We start from the raw sequence: 7950 nt of genomic DNA on the forward strand, positions 1-7950 counted from the left end.
TGAGTAAATAAAGTCATTTATAAGTGTTATATAAAATATGTATGTCTGAAATCTCAAATGAATCTTTATGGTCCAACTATATAACAACATGCAATTTCTTCACACGGTGACTTAGACTAGCAATTATCAACCATATTTAATTATTGTAATGGTGAAAAACGTGAATGATGGAGAGATCAAGAGGAAATATTTTCTTCCCTCCGAGGAGAGATGAAATTTTCATTGTGGATTTCCCTTCAAACACTTTATCCACATTACATTTAAAAGAGGGGGAAATTCACTAGATCCAATCTCTTAGGAAATAGACTAAATACTAAATAAATTGATAATGTGATAGAAATGACAAGCTAACCCCTCTTTTAGAATGGAAAATGATTGAATTATGTGTTATAGAACTAAGTGTAAAAGTAGAAAAGAACTGATTATAATTCGAGATAGAAGCGTGAGATGAAGTTGTGCACCTGGATCTGGCTATAATATGTTGAGAGGAAGCTGCCCTGTGAATTTGACAAAAAGTTGTTCGGACCATGCTGAAAGTGTCCATAGTCCTCCAAAAAATCCATGAAACAAAAAGGTTTTTTCTGCCTCTGCAAATGGAATCTGAATCTGCAAACATAGCTACATATTTGCAACCTACACATAGAAAAGAGAGGAAAAGGGGTTGGGATTGCGGGTTTGCCTTAAGGGAAACCCTAGTTTTGGAATTAACCAAATGATGAAAGAAAGTACTTGCAAGTAAATGTAAATGAAAGACTGAAATGTAAGTCACCTCAAGGGAGGTTGTAGATAGAATGTATGTAGATTTTCTTGTATTGAATTGAATGGTGAAAGAGATCTCCTCTTCAATGGTTGAATCCTTGACTTGAATGCAACACCTAGCCTTGAAGGGAGAATTGAGAATGCTCAATGTTGGAAAGGAATGCTTGAACTTATGCCCACTCTTTGCTTATCCAACTTATAGCCTCCTTAAATTTTCACTCATGCAAATGAGAGGACAAATGCGACTTATATACTTGTCAATTAGGGTTAATTGACTGATTTTTCATCACAGGCCGATACAGGGAAAGTTTTTTCCACTTTATGCAAAGTCCAATGCAAAGATAGGACAGAGAGGGCCCCAAAATAGCGAAAGGACAAGGGTGCCATGCCCCTGTCCTACCCTTGTCTTAGGATAGGAAGTAGATTCAAGCAGTGCAGAGGGAAGAACAAGTGTGGTTTCTGGGGGTTGAGCAAGTATCAGGTCTCTGATCAGGCTTGGGGATTCAAATCGCCAATGTGAAGACCCTAATGTGGTCGTAAATTGCAAGGGTCGCAATCTTATGACACTAAAATTATAACAGAGAACTGATTTGGAAATGAAAAAATCCTTAGCACATTTGAATTAAATAAGACAACCGTCTTTTGTATTGCTTGAAAATAAGAGTCTTTACAACTAATTAATTATCATATCTATTCTCTATATCTTAATACTACAAAATGATTTCCCATATATAGGGAAAATAAGAGTTCTTTCAATGAAAATACATGTCTTTGTAAAAGAGAATAATTTTAACAATAACTAATTATCTCTAATGAAGATATTAAAAAAACCCCAAGTGGTCAACATATTCCTGAGCCTAGTAATCATTAGTATTTGTAAAGAGATGGCCCATCATGTATTAATAATCACAAAGGAATTCCTTTGTACAAGTTTCAAAAATGGAAATTAATTCCTTGAATTAATAATCACAAAGGACCAACTTGACAAGAAGGTAATTCCACACCACAATTGGAGAGAAAAGAAACGGGATCTTTATGTTAATCTTCAAATTATGAGTACATGGTATATTGCTTCCTCTAATCTAGCTCCTATTCTATTTTCTGGTGTCTTTTAGAATTTGATCTTCGTTTCTCCTTTATACAAAATGAGGAGAAGAGACAAGCTTCTGACTATTTAAAATTGTATCCTTTCATAACTAACAACTTAATATTAAACATAATAAACTAACACATTACGAAGATAACTATAAAAAAACTTTTTGGAGAACATCATGCTTGAAATGAGGAAGAAATAACCCCAGGGTCTGATTCAACATGTGATTTTCTGCCAGTTTGCTTCTTTCCTTCGAGTACCTGTTTCTTCTTCTAGGAAGACATCTTGGCGGGTCTTATTTACTTATCTACCCATTCTGATATTTTAACATGAGTATACCATTGGTAATGGAGAATATCTAGCATACTAAGAAAATGGTCTTTCCATTTCTTGCTAGTAATTGTTTGAACTTTGACCATAAACTTTGAGAATCTATTTTCCAATACAACAACCTATCAAGGAACATGTTAAAATTTTTAACACTGAAGTATTTATCTTCCTTCAAATGGGAAATGATCTATGAAACCATGTCTTTATACTCTATTTTTCATTCTTCTAAACTCTTTATACAACCCTCTTTATCAATGAATTCAGGGATCGTACAATGCTTAATACTATGAAAGGAGGATAATTTTTATTTTATTCTTCCCTCTTCATGTTCTATGTAATCTATTTCCTTAATAATAGTATCGATCATTTCCCTTGTTTCTTTGATTTCACCAGGTGCATATGGATCCCTCTGAGTAACCTCATGAAGCCTGATCAAATCATAATGAGAGGGCTTCCACCTCCTTGAGATCTCATCTAATTGTGGCTTATGTTTAACAAATGTTGCTAACATGTCTAATAGATTTTGGTATCCAACATATACTAATCACCAAATCAACCATGTATATCAGTACTTTCTCTAAAGCATTTAACGCATGCTTAGGGATTTCCTGTAAAAGCATTTCATTCATACTTCTTAATTGGTGATTTTCATCTGCATACTTATCCATTTTTTCTTTTGACACTCCATCATCCTTTACTTCAATTGGTATATAGAGGCATCCTTATGTAGTACTAGCGCCTTGCTCTGGTTACTACTCTTTAATCTTTGCAGTTCTTTCTTTAAAGCATCATTCTCAAGGTACAATTGATTGTGGCTATGTTGATTTGTGTCTCCCTAGTCTATGCCTCCTCTAATTGCTCTTGCATATGTTTGACCTAGTCTTTATTAAACATTTCTCTACGCATTAATTTTGTAGTTGATGCCAAAGGAGAAGTGTTTTCCATTGTTTGCATCGATGCCATTCCAACATTTCCTTTGACAATGTCAAGTAATTTGGGATTATGAGGGCCCTTAAAACTCACCCATGTGGCCACTTCAGTTTTGGGATTGTACCCTGATCCCCTTATCTTCTCATCAATATCAAACTCATCAACAAATGTAGGGTGCTCTTGTTTTCTGACTTGGTCAAGCAAGAACAAATGTTTGAGAGTCAGCCTTGGAACAATGAGCATATAACTTTTATGCACCATCTCTCTAGCCTCTTCCAAGGTACAATTGACCTCATCAAGATGCAACTCCTTGAGTGTTTTCTAAATAACCTTTCTCATGTCTAGATTATTCAATCCCCATCAATTTCAATCTCTTTATCTCCTCAAAATCTTTCATTTTCATTTGAATCTAGAAGTCCTTGAATTCTTGTGTTTTTATAGTCTTCATCTTCAACAAATCTGGTTGATATGGCTTCCCTTTCATCCATAAAATCAATAGGTTCTTCACCTTCCGGAAGCTGAGCCTTATAGCCATGGACTTCCTCTTGAAATATTGATGGTAAGCTAGGTGATCTATCGACCTCTTCACCTTTACCAAGTGATTTGAGTGCACTAGCAGCTTCTTCAGTATCCCCCTCTCCTTTTGAATCATCATAAGGGACTACGGTTACCTTCTCATCTTATTTTTTCCTCTTTAGAGGGGGAGAATTTGATGCATTCTCTAAATTTGAATCATGGATAATCAATTTTCTATGCCTTTTTGGAGGATTAGGCTTAACCTCTTGTGATACACTGCTTGTAGCTTTTCCATATAGTTTCTCAAAATCTTTCAAGCACAACTCCATCATCAGTATTTCAAGGGTTCGATCATGATGAAAACGTGTTTGCCCCTTCTTCTGTCTATCCTCTTCTAATTTCTTTAATAAGTTCCACTTTTTCCACCTTTGCATAACATCTTCAAAGTCATACAATTACGGGCAATATCTTCCACCATGTCAATTTGTTGTTTAAATTATTTTATAAAATAATTAATATAACCTTACGGGTCATAGACCCTCTCAATTCCTTCCTTCATATAATATGTTTTTTTTAAATTATCCTGAACTTGTTCAAGGGAACTAAAACCAATAGATAATCTAGCTTACCTAGCTATATGGGGCAAGAAAGTCCCCTTCTTCCTTGGTTTATTCACTTCCTTCTCAAACCACATCATCTGCCAAATATATTCTAAAAAGGAAACCCTTTTTGATATAAATGTTGGCAATTGACACTCTATTGGTTAGTTTTCATTATTTTTTCATTGATGGCAACATGATTTTGGGTTCTGGCTTCATATGGTGTACCGACAAGCACTTCATAGACTCTATATCGGCACCGGCACCGACAAGATAGAATATTTCTTTGGTCACCGGCAATGCAGGCCAACATGGTATATCAAAGCTCATCGGTATTGGAGGCTGAAAAAAATGGATCCAGCTTCAACAACTTATTTTAATTCTTATTCATTTATGTTATATGGCCGACATGTAATATGATATTGTAAGCTAACATAAGGCACAAATTTGTGTAGGGTATATAGGGGAGATTGATTAGATCATTTTGAATAAGGATAGACATATGAATGGATATATGTATGTGATGTAATGCGAAATATATCAGAGAGACTATATATGTGAGGAATACATTGTAAGGGTTATTCCGGTACTAAGGTTTAGGGTTTTAACCGTAACAGGCAAAGCTTAAACCAGAACTATATTCTGGCATAGGAGATGCTATATTAAGCATGTTGGCAATTGACACTCATTGGATTCATGTGTTGTCATTGATGGAAACAAAATTCTATTGAAGGCATAAATTGACATTTGGAGGCATACACCGATGGATACCAGCATTAGAGTATTCAGGGTCATCACTGGCACCGGCACCAACATCTAGTAGTTCAGTGAAGCCAACATCAGTTTGGGATCCAAAAGGTTTTATTTGTAAAATCATTTTGTAATTATTGTATAAGGCCGACATTGAATATATTTTGTATTGTAAGCCGACATAAGGCATATTGTTTGTAAAGGGTATATAAGTCAGTCTGTTAGGTCATTTTGACATATGACAAGGTAGTAGAACAAGGTGATGTGAAGGATATGTATGTAGGTCATATGTATACGAATGTAATATCATACTATGATCAGTAGATGGTTTGTAAAGCATTCTTGGAGGAAAGGAGATACCAGTAGAAGGATTCAAGGTTTATGAACCGGTATGGAATAGAACTTTAACCAAAACTCTTTTTGGCATTGCATATGCATTTTGTGAGTTCACCAGTATTGTTTTATCTCAGCAGAAGCTTGTAGTCAGTGAGACTCTTTTGTGTTGAGTAGTATGCTCTAGGCAGTGTGCCTTCCTGTATGTGCAAGCACCCATGCTATGTAATATCTTTTATATGGCCAGTAAATTGATATTGTGGATCACAAATCCCATCGTGGTTTTTCCTCTTTGAGGTTTTTCACGTATAAATTTTGTGTGTTATGGTGTTCATTCATGTGGCTGGTTTATTTACTTCATGTTATATGTTTCTTCATTTACCGATTTATATGTGTATGTTATAAAAGGTTAAAATCTTGGGTTACCGGCAGAACACTGATTCACCCCCCCTCTTAGTGTTCTTGGATACATTGTATTCCAACAATTAGTATCAGAGCTTGGTACCTCGGAGGAAGTTTAACATCTTGAGGAAGATTTTGAAACTAGAATCATTGAATATGGCTATGGAGAAGCAACTTGAGATAGCACTTGATGATTATGATGTTGAAAGGATGAAGAACTTAAAACTAAAAGATGAATTGAATTTTGCTAATGAATTCATTCTTGTTCGGCAAGAAAGGTTATAATCTACTCAAGCTAAGAGAAAAGAACTTTTGCAAAACCAAGATGATGAAGAGAAAAATGCACTTAAGGAACAATGTCAGAAACTGAGTCAAGCTAACATGCTCAGGAAGAATGAAATGCAAGACCTGACTATGAGGTTATGAAAAGATATTGAGGACAAAAAGAAGAAGGAAGAAAATCTTGCTATATCTCTGAAGAACAAATTTGAAGAATGTGGAAAATTGACTCATAAGAATAATTATTAAGAACTGATTTGGTATAATCCCAAAATAACAAACAAGAGCTAGAGAGAATTAATGACTCTGAGAGATGATCTAACTACTGCAAGTGAGTATAAAGAAAAATTTAGGATTATTGCTGCACAGTTGGATGATTTATTGAAAAGACAAAGGCAAAGTGAAGATTCTAGAGAACTTGGATTTGTACAAGGCGAAATATTTGGTACTGCAAATGAAGATCAAACAACCAGTATGCAGAACTCATCAGACCAGAGGAAACCAATAAGGCAATCTAATTCTTACAAATTCAATGGTATATGCTTTGTTTGTAATAAATTTGGGCATGTGGCTAGACAATATAGAAATAGAGAAAATCAAAACTATAATTCAGTTCCCAGTCAATGTACAAATTGTAATAAATATGGTCATAAGTTAGAAGATTGCAGAATAAATGTTAAATGTCATGCATGTGGAAAGTTTGGACATTTGGCTAATCAATGTAGGTCAAGGAATGACACTAGATATGTCAAAGCAATTCAAAAGAACAATGCTACATGTTATGCATGCAACAAAATAGGTCATATTGCTAAGTATTGCAGAAGCAAGACTACACCGGTTAGCAATGATAAAGAAAATGATAAAGGAAAGTAGAAGGTAGATGAAATACAACAAGATCACACCAAGAGATGGGTTAGAAAATCTGAAGAACCAAGTGGAGATGCAACTACACTGGTAACAACACCTATAACTCCACCGGTACAACAGAGCATTCCTGCACTGGCAAGAAATTCAACTAGTAACTGAGGCATATACCTTAGGGGTTCAAAAATTCATTGCAAATCTTGCATATTCCCCGGAAGAGATCTGGAAGAAGATCTGGAGAGTGGTATTGATCATTGATGGAGGTTTATCTAGCATAAAACTGTGAAACCGGTATCCGGTAGGGTACATCACTAAGCATTTATGACAGTGATGAATTACATTTTACTCACTGAAAAAAGGGAAAATGGACTCATTTTCACTCACCTAGCACTCGAGAAAATCAACACGAAACAAAGGAGAATCATAGGAGATCAAGAGCGAGAAAAGGCATTCCAAATAATTTTTAGTAGTCATCTGAGAAGTAATAAAAACCCCTCAACCAACGACTGTTACCTAGGTATTTCTTTGAAATGGCATCTAGATCATCATCTACTCCTACTTTCATTCAGAATCCCACTTTTGTTGAGGTTAAGAATAGGCTTAGGCCTATTTTCAAGGAAGTTCCCCAAATTGCTACGAAGGAAGACTCTATTGGCGCATTTTCGAAGGTTCCCAATGGCGTGGTTTATGTAGAAGATGTCAGGGCCTATATTTACTGCACATTGGAGGATTTAGGTACTGAAGATATCAAGGGAATGTATCATTTTGTGATACCAGGTAGCTCTGAAACAATCAAGCCAGAATATCAAATCATTGAGGATCTAGGGTTAACCAGAATCCTATACATACCAGAATTCAAGGATGAAATGATCAAATATGTTCTGAGCAGGTTCCATAATGAATTCATCTATCTATACTCGCACCACATGATCACCAAAGAAGCTATTCAAGTGGTCACTGGCTTACCCAAATTTGGATAGGAACCAGGAAGAAGATCTCCAACATTGTGGTTGAGAAGCTAACCGGTGCAACCCATGATGGAAGATCAATGAGGGTCAGCACCATCAAAGACAAATATGTGAAATTTTCCAGCAT

This window comes from Cryptomeria japonica, chromosome 1 (genome assembly GCF_030272615.1).
Source record: "Cryptomeria japonica chromosome 1, Sugi_1.0, whole genome shotgun sequence".
NCBI classification, from domain to species: Eukaryota; Viridiplantae; Streptophyta; class Pinopsida; order Cupressales; family Cupressaceae; genus Cryptomeria; species Cryptomeria japonica.